The 14,901-nt window shown below is 36.3% G+C and overlaps 2 protein-coding genes and 1 non-coding gene across 4 annotated transcripts in view; all 3 read right to left on the bottom strand.

Moving 5' to 3' along the window:
• Nucleotides 1-14,901, bottom strand: part of LOC142832742 (uncharacterized) — a 196,329-nt gene that overhangs the window by 106,203 nt on the left and 75,225 nt on the right. The window lies entirely within an intron of this gene.
• The window catches only part of LOC142837596 (uncharacterized), a 59,263-nt gene that overhangs the window by 22,727 nt on the left and 21,635 nt on the right, over nucleotides 1-14,901 (bottom strand).
• On the bottom strand, nucleotides 171-325 carry LOC142842813 (U8 small nucleolar RNA). Its single transcript, XR_012909476.1, has one exon. It is a non-coding gene; the product is annotated as a U8 small nucleolar RNA (small nucleolar RNA).

The following is a 14,901-nucleotide window of genomic DNA, read 5'->3' as shown; positions in this document are numbered from 1 at the left end:
TTCAATACACAAGAAAAAAAATTCACAAGTCACTATTGCAGAATTTTTAAAATTATAAACTATGATATTTTCATAGATTTAAAACGTTATTACATTATTTTGCAAATTTCCTTTCCTTCCTTCCTTCCTTCCTTCCTTCCTTCCTTCCTTCCTTTCTTTCTGTTTTTTTTTTCCAAGCAACCAGGATGTTATCAGCTCCTGGTTACAGGGAATTGCTAATCAGCAAATCGTGCAAGCTCCACTCATCATTTTTCAAAAGTTTCTTATCTTCATATTTCTACCATTGTAGTTTGTCTTTCTGGTCAAACTTTCTTTGGACTGACAACACAAATAATGACATGAAGACTCATTATTAATTATGAAAGTTTGGCCCTTACCTTAGGCTTGTTCTCAACTTGAAGATGGATGCTAAAAAGAAATCCCACACTAGCTCAGAATTGAGTATACTAAAGGGTCATTTATTTATGGTTAGACTCACAGATACAGCCCTCTACACAAATGGGGAACAGGAACTGTATCCAGCAGCCAGGAGAGAGAGAGAGAGAGAGAGAGAGAGAGAGAGAGAGAGAGAGAGAGAGAGAGCATGCTTTACCTTGTAGTATAAGAGACCATGCCCAAGTGAGCTGGCATCTTTTTTATTATCATTAGTTTCTTTTTTTATTAATTTTTATTGAGCTCTACATTCTCTCTCCTCCCCTTCAACCCTCCCCTAAGGTCCCCATTCTTCCAATTTAATCAGGAGATCTTGTCTTTTTCTGCTTCCCATGTAGATTAGATCTGTATATGTCTCTTTTAGAATCCTCATTGTTGTCTTGGTTCACTAGGATTGTGATTTCTAGGCTGGTTTTCTTTGTTTCATGTTTTAAAACCACTTAAGAATGACTACATATGATAATTGTCCTTCTGGGTCTTGGTTATCTCATTCAAAATAATGTTTTCTAGCTCCACCCATTTGCCTGTAAAATTCAAGATGCCATTATTTTTTTCTACTGTGTAGTCCTCCATTGTGTAAATGTACCACATTTTCCATATCCATTCTTCAGTCAAGGGGCATTTAGGCTGTTTCCAGGTTCTGGATATGACAAACAATGCTGCTATGAACATAGTTGAGCACACGTCTTTGTGGCATGGTTGAGCATCCTTTGGTTATACACCCAAAAGTGGTATTGCTGGGTCTTGAGGAAGGTTGTTTTCTAATTTTCTGAGAAATCGGTGGGCTGGTATTTTAAATGCTATTGGTTGAAGGAGTTCCCACAGCACCTCCCCCTTTTGTTTAAATAAGAGAGTTTGAAGCCTAATACAAAACTATATACAATAAGAACAAATATCAAGTATAAAATTTAGAATTACAAAAACCTTAAACAATACTAAGCAAGGAGCATATGATAATTCTTGTGTTAGAAATGTCATGGCTATATCATAAGAAGGTAAGTATAGCTATCTAATCTTCAATACTATCAAAGGTCTGAAAAGGGAGATAATATTACTTGAGTAGACAGGAAGTGTAATTAAGTAGCTTTCAACATGTACAGCAGACAACAGAGACAACTGGCTATGTGAGCAATCATCCAAAGTCTCATTTGCAATACAATCAACTTTGGCTAAGGTCTATAGTAACTGACAGACCATTTTCAGAGGCAGAAAAATTTTCAGAACCATCTTACTCTGTCTTGGCAAGGTTTGGCAGTCTTTTTTTTCTTGTATCCTGCTTGTCCAGTCTGGAAACCATGCACTTTGTCAGTTTTGAGGGCATAGGCAGTTCCTTGCTCAACGACCAGTTGGGACAAGAAGAAAACAAACTGCTGTAGGAAATCCTACAGCCCATAGTTACCTGCCCACTGGGGTGTAGCCTCTTATGCTATTTATGCCTATGTAGAGCATGTGTCTGGCCTCTTTTCTGGCCATGGGATTCGGTTTCTGTTCTCCAATCCAGCAGAGGATTCCGATTTGTGAGTCTACCCCCAAATAAATAACTGTAGAAGTAGCTGCGGGCCGCTTCCCACTGCCCAGCTCCTGCACTGTTAGCTTTACCCAAAATAACAACACACAAATTGTGTTCTTTTAAACACTGCCTGGCCCATTATTTCCAGACCCTTATTGGCCAATTCTCACATCTCGATTAACCCATTTCTAATAATCTGTGTAGCACCATGAGATGGTGTCTTACCAAGAAGGATTCTAGCCTACATCCATCTGGGGTCGGAAAATCATGGCAACTGACTGACTCGGCTCCTTTCTCCCCACATTCTGTCTGTCTACTCCACCTACCTAATTTTCTGTTCTATTAACGGGCCAAGGCAGTTTCTTTATTTAACCAATGAAATCAACACAAAGCAGAAGACTCCCACATCAAATAACCATTTCTTATTCTCAATTCTGAGCTAGTGTGGGATTTCTTTTAAGTGTCCTTCTTCATCTGGTTCCCACACCTACTGGGTGGATGGCCTAAAGGCCTAGCCATTCCACAGCCCAGAATTTTTCTCAACCCTGCCCACTTGGCTTGCTTTTAACTAAGCGCTTTTTTTGTAGAACCCCTGCCACAGCAGAGCTTACTGCATGTGATAACTGGAAAATTTCCCAAGTGCACTCATGACTGCTACGTTCCCTGGCACAGTTCCTTGCCTCGTGGTGACTTGTACAGCTTCCGGTTTCTGCTCCCTGCCCGTGACTTCTGGGTTTCTTGCTCCATGTGTTGCTTTTAATTTGTCAAGCAAAGTATATTTCTCAGTATTTAACTGGTATCAAGGCAGGAAACTAAAGTGGCTCAGAAACTAAAGTGGCTGAGGCACATTCCTGTTGCCACCGCAACTCTGCAACCACAACATCTGCTGGACAATAAAGATTATTACATCTAAAACAATTTACTGGATCTCACAACAGGTAATTAATAAATCAACATGGCAAACTACATTAATATTGAAAGTTTTCATAACTTTTTTGCTAATACTATGGATTGTATTTTGTGACACTTATATGGTTATGGTGATACTTTAATTTATTGGGTATTGGGACTCAGTTTTTTCTTTATATTCCATCATTAAGAAAGAATATGGCACTTTTAGGAATAATACAGTCTTTTATTTTAAAGATTTATTTATTATGTATACAATATTCTGTCTGCATGTATGCCTGAAGAGGGTACCAGACCTCATTATAGATGGTTGTGATCCACCATGTGGTTGCTGGGAATTGAACTCAGGACCTTTGGAAGAGCAGGCAATGCTTTTAACCGCTGAAACGATACAGTCTTTACAGACTAATAATGAAAGCTAGTTGGCTGTATTAATACCATTGAAAATCAAAAGTTATCTGAAAAAATTAATACTATTAAAAGGGATAACATTAATTTGACAGACAAAATTTAATTCATATCTAAGGGTACTGAGAAATTATCTGAAAAAATTCATACTGTTGAATTTGATAATCAAAATTTATTAAAAAGTTATGATGGATTAGCAGGTAGAATATCTCTCTGGGAGGGCAATCTGCATGCTATTCAAGTAAAGTCCAAGGATAAGGTGTTATCTTTAAAGAAGAAACTTCAGACATTGGAATCACATGTGCAGAATGAGGACCAGAGGCTAGGTGCCTCAATAAAATTACTAGAAATATATACAGGCCAGGAGAAACACCACATGACTGGATTCAGTTAGTTTCAGCAGTCCTGGATGATGGGACTCAATTAATGTTTAAATATTATTTCAGAGAAGAAGCAAAAATTTTGGAACAACAGGGAAAATCAAAAGGCCTTGAGACTTCCCAAGATCAAATTCTGGGTGAAGGCTCTTATGATGACTCACAAGTTCAAGCTCTGTACGATGAACAAATCTTGTCCCTATGCCACAAAGCAGCCTTAAATGCTTGGGACAGGACTCAAAAACTAAGAAAATGAATTGAATCATATACCAGGGTTAAACAGGGCCAGAGTGAACACTTTAGTGAAGAATAACTAAGGCTGTACAAATAGGACTAACAGACCCAGATGCTAGATGAGTACTTATTGAATCTCTGGCTTTTGAAAATGCCAGCATAGAATGCAAAAAGACGCTTGGGCCTTTAAAGGTTAGATCAGCACCTATGGATAAATGCATCCTACATACAATGAACATTGAGACATTTGGCTATAATATTGACTCTTCGGTAGGAGAAGCAATTTCCAAAGGAATGAGGAGACATCAAAATGCCAAATGTTTAAATTGTGGTAGATTAGGACATCTGAGAAGGGATTGTAGACAAGGAATTCCTAGGTGTATGTGACATATTAACCAGGCTAGGTTAATATGAAACAGCAAATTTTAATGAAGGGATAGCTTACAACACCAGGGATCCAGCGATGGGCAGGAAATACAAAAGGGGCCCGGCGGGGCTCACACCCGCCAGATTTATACGTAAACATTAGCCTGAGGCAAACACCCTCCCCATTGGACTGGGCTTACCCTACACCTAGGAATAATATCTCCTTTGGGAATAGCAAGAATGGGAGGACTCAGCCTTCAGGTATATGTAGAAGGTGTGGCAAATGCTGACATAAGACCAATGAATGCAGATCAACAAAAGACAGAAAAGGCAACTTGATACCATCAGGAAACTCCTTGAGGGGCCTATCACAGGCCCCTATGCCAAAAGTGGCCCAATCTTTCCTAGTCACTGTGGAGGATATGTCTCACCATGAAAATTAAAAAATCTAGACCCTTCTGTAAAAGACCATCCTGTTCTATATGATGGCATACTCATGGAGGATAAGGTAAAAATTCTGATAGGAAATAGGAAATGTATATTCTGGCAGACTTCTATAAATGATCAAAGACCAAGGCTAAGAGACAAGGCTAATGGCATTGTAATCATTGGTTTGATAGACACAGGTGAGGATGTGAGTATCATTATTCCAGAATCTTTGCATCCAAATGGGCCTCTTCAAAAGGCAGATGCTCAATTATTAAAAATTGGAACCATATCTCAAGTTAAACAAAGCACCAGATGGGTTGACTGCATTGGGTCAGAAGGTCAAAGAGGGAAACTAAGGCCATATGAGGTTAATATTGCAGTAAGTATATGGGGTCGTGACCTGCTGCAACAATGGAATACCCCAATTTACATTACTGCAGTCCCAGAAACTCATAATTCTGGGAAGGATATTATAAGTTACTATACATAAAGGTCATCAGCCATTCAGGCTATACAAGAACATAAAGCAACTAGCAAGGTACCAACAGCCCTTCCTTTAAAATGGTTAACTGAGAAACCGATATTGGTTAAGCAGTGGCCTCTAAGCTGAAGAAAAGTCGCAGGCTTTAGAACAGCTGGTACAAGAGCAACAAGATGCTCGCCATATTGAAGAATCAACCAGTCCTTGAAATTCTCCTGTATTTGTTGTAAAAAAGAAATCTGGTAAATGGAGAATGATGACAGATCTCAGAGCTGTCAATAAGGTAATTCAACCTATGGGCCCTCTACAATCTGGAATTCACCTGCCTTCTCTATTACCAAAAGGATGGCCTCTTATTGATTTGAAAGACTGTTTCTTCATTATACCTTTACAAGAAAAGGATATAGAAAAATTTGCCTTCACAGTGTCTACTTATCATAATTTTCAGCCTACTAAAAGATATTAAAAAGTATCCTCCCACAAGGAAGGCTCAATAATCCCACTCTGTGCCAATACTTTGTAAGTCAGCCATTAGAAATAATACAAAAGTAATTTCCTAAGTCTATAATTTACCATTACATGGATGACATTTTACTCTCCGATTCAAACATAGATACTTTAGAAAAAAATGTTTGAAGAAGAAAAGAAAGTTTTGCCAAAATGGGGATTACAAATTACTCTAAAAAACACAGAGAGGAGATTCTGTCATTTACTTAGGTTATAAAATAGGTATGCAGAAAATTAGGACAAAAAGGACACAAATTAGGAGAGACTGATTGTGCACTCTTAATGACTTACGAAGATTGTTTGGAGATATTTCCAGTGTACAACCAGCTATTGGGATAACACCCGACCTAATAACTCATTTAAATAGAACCTTAGATGGTGATAAAACTTGAATAGTCCTAGACAATTAGCAGTTTAAGCAGAAAAGGAATTGACAGTTTTTGAGGAGAATTTACAGGAGGCACATGTGGATAGGGTGGATCCAAATCCTAATTGTATTCTAGTCATATTGCCTTCCAGAATTTCTCCTACAGCAATTTTAATGCAGAGGGACAATATTATCTTAGAATGAATTTTTACCACATAAACCAAGTAAAAAATTAAAAACTTATGTGGAAAAAAGTCTTTGAATTAAATATAAAATGTAAATTGAGACTTCATCAATTAGTAGGTATAGACCCAGTGGAGATTATAGTGCCTTTCACTACTGATGAAATAAAAAAGTTATGTGAAGACAATGAACCATGGCAAGATATTGTGCTAATTTTTGGAGAAATTAATAGTAATTATCTCAAAACTGATAGACTTAACCTTACAAAGAGAACTTCTTGAATTCTTCCCCAAATTATATGTGATGCTCCAATATAACTGGAGCCCTTACATTTTATACTGATGCAAATAAATCAGGGAAGGAAGGATACAAATCAGAAGAATTAAGTAAGATGGAAAAAAGCCCTTACAATTCTGTCCAGAAGGCAGAATTATATGCTATTCTCATGGTGCTAATGGATTTTAAATAACCTCTTAATATAGTTACTGATTCACAATATGCAGAAAGAGTTGTCCTGCATGTTGAAACCACTAAATTTATACTAGATGATGCAAAATTGACTTTATTATACAGATGCTAGACATAATCAGGAATAGGCGTTTGTCCTATATACATAACACACATCCAATAACATAACTGGTCTACCAGGTCCTCTAGCACAAGGTATGCTAATTGATTAATTATTATTATTAATTATTTATTGGAAGCATGTTGCAGGCCTCAGAATTTCATAAAGCACATCATGCCAATAGCAAAGGTTTAAAGAAAGAGTTTTCTATTACATGGCAGTAAGCTAAGGGGATTATAAAGAGATGCCCTATTTGCTCTTTCTATAACCAAGCACTGCTACCTGCAGGGACTAACCAAAGGGTACTCAAAGGAATGAAATTTAGCAGATGGATGTGTTCCACTTTACAGAATTAGAAAATTAATATATGTACACCACACAGTTGATGATTATTTAGGTTTTCAGTGAGCAACTGCTTTAAGCTCAGAAAAGGCTGATTTGGTAATCACACATTTATTAGAAGTTATGGCCATCATGGGTATACCTGCACAAATAAAGACAGATAATGGTCCAGCATATGTCTCTAAGAAAATGGAACATTTTTTTTGCTTACTACAATAGTAAGCATATTACAGATATACCACACGATCCTACAGGTCAGGCAGTTATAGAAAGATCAAATTGAACTATAAAGGATATGTTAAACAAACAGAAAGGGATGGAAAATACCCCCAGAAATAAATTACTTAATGCTTTATTAACCTTAAATTTTCTTAATGCTAATGAGAAAGGGACAACAGCAGCAGATAGACATTGGAGAATAGAAAAGTCTTCTGAAGTAAATCAGCCAGTTTATTTCAAGGATGTTTTGACCTGGCAATGGAAGCCAGGAGATGTGCTATGTTGGGGAAGGGGTTTTGGTCTTGTTTCCACAGGAGAAGAAAAACTATGGATACCATCAAAATTAACAAAGATTTGGTTTGAAAAGGAGAAACCTCCTGAGAAAGAGAAATGACAACTCATCTACAGAGGTAACAACCATACAAATGGAAAGGAAACCTCATAAGGGTTGGGGAAGGGTTCTGTTCTTGTCTTTGCAGAAAAATACACATCTTCAAAAATTCAAAAGACCCTGGATATTTGAATGCTGATAGATGAAAAAATAGCTATCCATGAAGAATCATCGATAAAAAGGAACATGATTTATAATGTCAGGTGACTGATACACATACATGTAAGCATATATATGTATAAATACATATATATGTGTGCACGCACACACACACACACACACACACACACACATATATATATATATATATATGAATATATAGAGCTGGTTTTGGAGTTGGACAACAGCTCCATCCTTCACTATATCCAAGCATGTTGTTAAAAAGAATTCAGAGTTTCTGTTTCATGTCAACAGCTGTTTGGTTGATGGAGGAAGGTCATTGGTTAAATAAAAAGATACTGCTTGGCTCTCATTGGTTAGGAGATAGGTGGGAGAAGTAAACAGAACAAAATGCTGGGAGGAAGAGGAAGTGAGGTCAGACTCCACAGCTCTCCTCTCGGGAGCAGACATCCGCCATGCTCCCGGCTCCTGGGCAGACACACGTGATGAAGCTCTGAAGCTCCGACCCAGGATGGACTTAGGCTAGAATCTTCCCGGTAAGACCGGTGCTACACAGATGATAAGAAATGGGCTAGTCCAGGTGGGAGAGTTAGCCTAGAAGATGCTAGGTAGAAATGAGCCAAAGCAGTGTTTAAAAGAATACAGTGTCTGTGTAATTATTTCGGGGCATAAGCTAGCCGGGCAGGCGGCTGAGGTTTTGGGGACGTAGCCCCGCCGCCGCTCTACCTATTACTACATTTGGTATGTAACAGAAAGAAAAAAAATTTAGAAATTTTACCTTTCTTCATACCTCTTTTGGTCTTTATCATACCTTTCATTGAATACTCAGAGACATTTGCAATTATACCAGACAGTAATGTTGAAACTTATCCATCATTTTACTTTCACAGGATTCCATACAAAAACCATTGCCCTTATGACAGATGGAATCAATTTTCGAAGACGACATCCCCTCTCCCAAAAAAGTTTGTCTTCAGGGTTAGAGACACCATTTAGGGATTGATTATAATTGTTATAGGGTGGGGGTTTGGAGGGGAAATTTTATAGGCTCAGAGATCTCTTTGAAGAAAAAAGGAAAGTTGGATGTGATAATAGATTAGTGTGAGCTTACTCATGCTAATAATAATAGTGAGTAATAGAGTGAATACTCGTGAGCTATTATTTATAGGCAATTACATTGGTATAGATTCTTGTCTCTTGATACAAAGTTAAATTATACTGAATATTTCCTATTTTTGTCCACCATATTTGTATACCTAGGCAAATTTACTTTGTCATATTGTATGTATGCATGCATGCATGATTGCCCAGGTAGCCAGTTGTCTCTGTCATTTGTTACACATTTTGCAAGTTGCTTGATTGCACTTCTTGCTTACTCAAGTAATATTATTTCCCTTCTCAGAACTTCAATGCAGTTGAAGAGTAGATAGCAGTTGTCACTTTCCTCTCATGACTTGTCCCAGTTATTTACTATACAAGGCTTAAACTAGTTAGGATAGAAAAGTTATTGAATATATTTATTCTTATTGTATATAATTTTGTATTAGGCTTAGAACTCTCTTATTTAAACAAAAGGGGGATGTGCTGTAAGAAATCCTAGTAGTAGTTACCTGCCCACTGGGGCATGGGCTCTTATACTATTTATGCCAATGTTGGGCATGCATTTGTCCTCTTTTACAGCTTCAGAATTTGGTTTCTGTTCTCTGTTCCAGCAGAGAATTTTGATTTGTGAGTTTACCCCTAAATAAATGTCTATTATTCTCAATTCTGAGCTAGTGTGGGATTTTTGTAAGCATTCTTCTTCAACAATTTCCAAGTGGAGTGTCTTCCGTGCTCAACATTCTCTCAGGAGTAAATCGGTGCTGCCAGGAGCAATTGTGTCTCAGGTCAACAAAACTCTAAGTTATTTAAATGCTATGTTCTACAGACCTTTGAAATGGTTGAAGATGCAGAATACAATCTTTATGTATCTAAAGCACCTCAATAGTCTTACTATAACAAACATGAATGACTGTTGACCTATAATACTTAATACTTCTATAACTTAAAGACAAAGACTTCTTATCAGAATATTAAACTATCTTTAAACTGTGCAGTAAATGATAATGACCTCAAAATGTAAACAATGTATAAGTATCTTGATCAGAGATAGAAACATATAATGCAATATAATATATACCAAAAGTTGTATCAATATACACAATGTCTTAAACAGAGATAGAAACATACATGCATACAATCTGACAAAATAACTTTGCATAGGTGTACAAATACTTTAAACAGAAATAGGAGCATATTCAAAATAGCAAATATAATTTGAACTTGTATCAATATACAAATCCTATACCAATGTAAATTGTCAACAAATAATAGCTCACAAGTATTTACTCTGTTACTCACTATGATTATTATTATTATTAGTTTGAGTAAGCTCACACTAATCTACCTATTATCCCGTTAAGTTTTCCTCTTTTTTCATGGAGATCTCTGGGCCTACATAATTTCAAACCCAGCCCCTAACCCTATACCAGTAATAATCAACCCATAAATGGTGTCCCTAATCCTAACAAACTTTGTTGGGAGAGGGAACATCGTCTTCTAAAATTCCTTCTAGCTGTTATGGGGGCAATGTTCTTTCTATGGGATCCTGTAAAAGTAAAATGATTGTTTAGTTTCAAGATTATTGTCTTGTGTAATTGCAAATAGTCTCTGAGTAGCTAATAGGGTTTTTCTGAAGTTCTTATTTAGACTTCTGGCCAGAACATTGTAAGAAGGTACACCATGCCCACAGCTGGTACCCAACAGCTGGTCTCATAGTAGCACTATTAGCGTCATGACATCATATCAACCAGGTGGAGTCATTTATTGTAGGACCCTATCTTCTTCCTGGAAACTTCAAAGATTATGGTCGGAAAAATCTACTGTTCATTGTGAAAAGCTTAAACATTATTCATATAGACATATATTCAGTGAAAACTATGATATAGACAAACTAGTCATGGAGAAAAGTAAAATATTTCCTTAAAATTTATCTTCTTTCTGTCCCATACCAGATGAGATGGCTCTTGACATGAGACAGAAATTCTAAATTTTTGTTTTAACAAAATGCTTGAATTTAGAAAATAGCCATTGTCCAATTCCAAAGCCAGCTATTATATATGTTTGTGAAATTACTTTTTTGATGATCTGGTCTTATAAGTCATATTCTTCTTTGCTTGGTGATCCTTTATGGATAGTTATTTTTCCTCTTTAGGCATGCAAATGTCCAGAATCTCTTGACTTTTTGAAGATGTGTATTTTCCTGTAACAACAAGAACAGAACCCTGCCCCAATCCTTATGAGGTTTTTTTTTAACCACCTGTATGGTTGTCACCTCTGTGGATGAGCTGTCATTTCTCTTTTTCAAGAGGTTTCTCCTTTACAAACTGAATTTTTATCAATTTCCATAGTATCCATAGCTTTTCTTATCCTGTGGAAACAAGAGCTAAACCCCTTTCCCAGTGTAGCACATCTCCTGGTTTCCATTCTGAGGTCACACATTCTTGAATTACACCAACTGATTTAAATCAGAAGCTTTTTTTATTATTCAATGTCTCTCTGCTAACATTCCATTCTCATTAGAGTTGAGAAAATTTAAGGTTAATGAAGTATTATGCAATCATTTCTGGGGGTATTTTCCATCACTTCCTCTTTGTTTAACATATCCTTTATAGTTCAGTTTGATCTTTCTAAAACTGCCTGACCTGTAGAAGTGTTTTGATATAGCTATAATGTGTTTTATATTATAATGAGCAAAAAAATCTGTTTCATTTTCCTAGATACGTATGCTGGACCATTGTCTGTCTTTATTTGTGCAGGTAAAGCCATGATGGTTATAACTTCTAATAAATGTGTGATTACCAAATCAGCCTTTTCTGAGCTTAAGGCAGTTATCCATTGAAAACCTGAATAAGTGTCAATGGTGTGGTGTACATATTTTAATTTTCTAAATTGTGTAAAGTAAAATACATCCATCTGCCATATTTCATTCCATTGAGTACCTTTTGGGTTACTCCCTGCAGGTAATGGTATTTGGTTATAGAAAGAGCAAGTAGGACATCTCTTTGTAATCTCCTTATCTTGTTGCCATATAACAGGAAACACTTTCTTTAAACCTTTGATATTGACATCATGATCCTTATAAAATTATGAGGACTTTAGTGGTGTGGGACAATGGTCTGTATTCTGTCAATTATATTTTAAATAAATGCTGAATGGCCAGTAGTCAGGCAGGAAGCATCAGTAGAACAACCAGACAGGAAGTAGAGGTGGGTCAATGAGAACAGGAGAATTCTGGGAAGGAGGAAGCCCATTCCTCTGCAGTCCTAGCCCAGTAACAGAAGAAGCAAGATGTGATTACCTCACTGAAAAAGGGACTGAGCCATGTGGCTAACACAGATAAGAATAATGGGTTAATATAAGTTGTAAGAGTTAATAAGAAGCCGGAGATACTAGGCCAATCAGTTTATAACTAATATAGACCTCTGTATCATTTCTTTGGGACTAAATGATTGCAGGACCCAGGCAGGACAGAAAACTTCAGACAACACTTTAGCATACTTACAATCAATAATCAATTTCTGCATTAACTTGTGCTAGAGGACCTGTCAGACCAGTTATGTTATTGGATGTGTATTATGTATATAGGACAAAGCCTATTCCTGATTATGTCCTGAACCTGAATGAATAACGAAGTCAATTCTGTATCATCTGGTATAAATTCAGCAGTTTTGATAGGCAAAACAACTCTTTCCGCATATTGTGAATCAATAACTATATTGATAAATTCTTTAAAATCCCTTAGTACTGTCATAATAGCATATAACTCTGCCTTTTGGACAGAATTATAAGGACTTTGTTTCACCTTACTTAGTTCTTCTGATTTGTAACCTGCCTTTCCTGATTTATTTGCATCAGCACAAAATGTACCATCTTCATTCACTGGTGTGTCACCCACAATTCAGGGAAGAATCCAAGTAGTTCTCATTATAAGTTTAATTCTATCACTTTTGAAATAATTGCTATTAATTTCTCCCAAAAATTTAGCATAAGTTCTTTGCCATGGTTTATTGTCTTCCCATAATTGTTTAACTTCATCAGTAGTAAAAGGCACTATAATCTCTGCTGGGTCTATACCTGCTAGTTAATGAAGTCTCAATTTTCCTTTTATAATTAATTCAGAGTATTTCCCACATAAATCTTTAATAGTTTACTTGGTTTATATGGTTAAAAGATCCTTTCTAAGCAAATATCTACCCTCTGCTTTAAAATTTCTGTAGTGGAAATTTTGGAAGGCAATATGGTTAGAATACAATTAAGATTTGGATTCACCCTATCCACATGTGCCTCCTGTAATGTCTTTTCAATGATCATAAATTTATTTTCCACTTCAGCTGTTAATTCCCTGGGACTAATTAGGTCTTTGTCAACATGTAAGATTTTGTTTCAATGAATTATTAGATCAGGTATTATTCCAACAATTTGTTGTAGACTGGAAATGTCTCTAACAATCTTTGAAAGTCATTAAGTGTCTGCAATCAGTCTTTCCTAATTTGTGACTTTATGTTCTAATTTTCTGTAAACCTATTTTGTAACCTAGGTAATTGACAGAATCTCCTCTTTGTATTATTCAGGAGCAATTTGTAATCTTCATTTAGGTAAAACTGTCTTTACTTCTTCAAAAATTCCTTCTAATTTATCTGCATTTGAATAACAAAATGTCATCCATATAAATTATAGACTTAGGAAATCATTTACATATTATTTAGATAGCTGACTTACAAAGTATTGGCACAGAGTTGGATGGACAATTAAGCATTCTGTGTGGAGGACTCTCTATTGATATCTCCTAGTAGGCTGAGAATTATTTTAAGTAGGCACAGTGAAGGCAAATTATTCTCTGTCCTTTTCTTGTAAAGGTATAGTGAAGAAACAATCTTTTAAATCAATAAGTATAAGAGGCCATACTTTTGGTAATAGAGAAGGCAGGTGAATTCCAGATTGTAGAGGGCCCATAGGTTGAATTACCTTATTGACAGCTCTGAGATCTGTCATCATTCTCCATTTACCAGATTTCTTTTTTACAACAAATACAGGAGAATTTCAAGGGCTGGTTGATTCTTCAATATGGTGAGCATCTAATTTTCCCATACCAGCTGTTGTAAAGTCTTTAATTTCTCTTCTGTTAAAGGTCATTTTTTTCTCCCATATTGGTTTCTCAGGTAATCGTTTTACAGCCAGGGACATTTGTATTTCTGAAGGTTTGCTAGTTTCTATGTGTTCTTGTATATGGTGAATGGCTGGTGACCTTTGTTTGTAATATCTTATAATATCCTTCCCAGAAAAATGAATTTTTGGACTGCAAAAATGCTAATCTTGGCAATCCTTTGCTGCAACAAGTCACAACCCCATAAATTCATTGCAATATTAACTACATATGATCTGAACTTTTCTTTCTGTCTTTCTAGCCCTATGTATTCAACCCATCTCATGCTTTGTTTCACATGAGATAGGGTTCCAATTCCCAAGACTTGAATTTTTACCTCTTGAAGAGTCCAATTTGGATGCCAAGATTCTTGAGTTAATGATTCTTATGTCCACACCTGTACCCATTAATCCATCAATTACAATGTCATTTATACACACTCTTAGCTGTAGTTTTTGATCATTTATAGAAGTCTACCAAATATATGTTTTTTACTTCTACTGGTTTTTTTATACATCCTCCATGTCTATTCTATCATCCAGAACATTATGGTTTTTTACAGTAGGCTCTGGATTTTTAAATTTTTCCTGGTGAGACATGTTCTCAACAGTGACTGGGAACGACTGAACCACATTTGACATGGAACCCCCAGGAGTTTTCCAATGGTATCAGGTTGCCTTATCTGTCTTTTGTCAATCTACATTCATTGGTCCAATGTTGGTCTTTGCCATACCTCCTACATATACCAGAACGAGACCTAGAATGCCTATTTTTGCCATTCATAGAGGAAACATCATTCCTAGGAATTCCTTGT

The sequence above is a fragment of the Microtus pennsylvanicus genome, chromosome 1 (genome assembly GCF_037038515.1).
Source record: "Microtus pennsylvanicus isolate mMicPen1 chromosome 1, mMicPen1.hap1, whole genome shotgun sequence".
Lineage (NCBI taxonomy): Eukaryota > Metazoa > Chordata > Mammalia > Rodentia > Cricetidae > Microtus > Microtus pennsylvanicus.
Note: the sequence above shows the minus strand (reverse complement) of the source record. Positions and strands in the feature narration are given on the sequence as shown.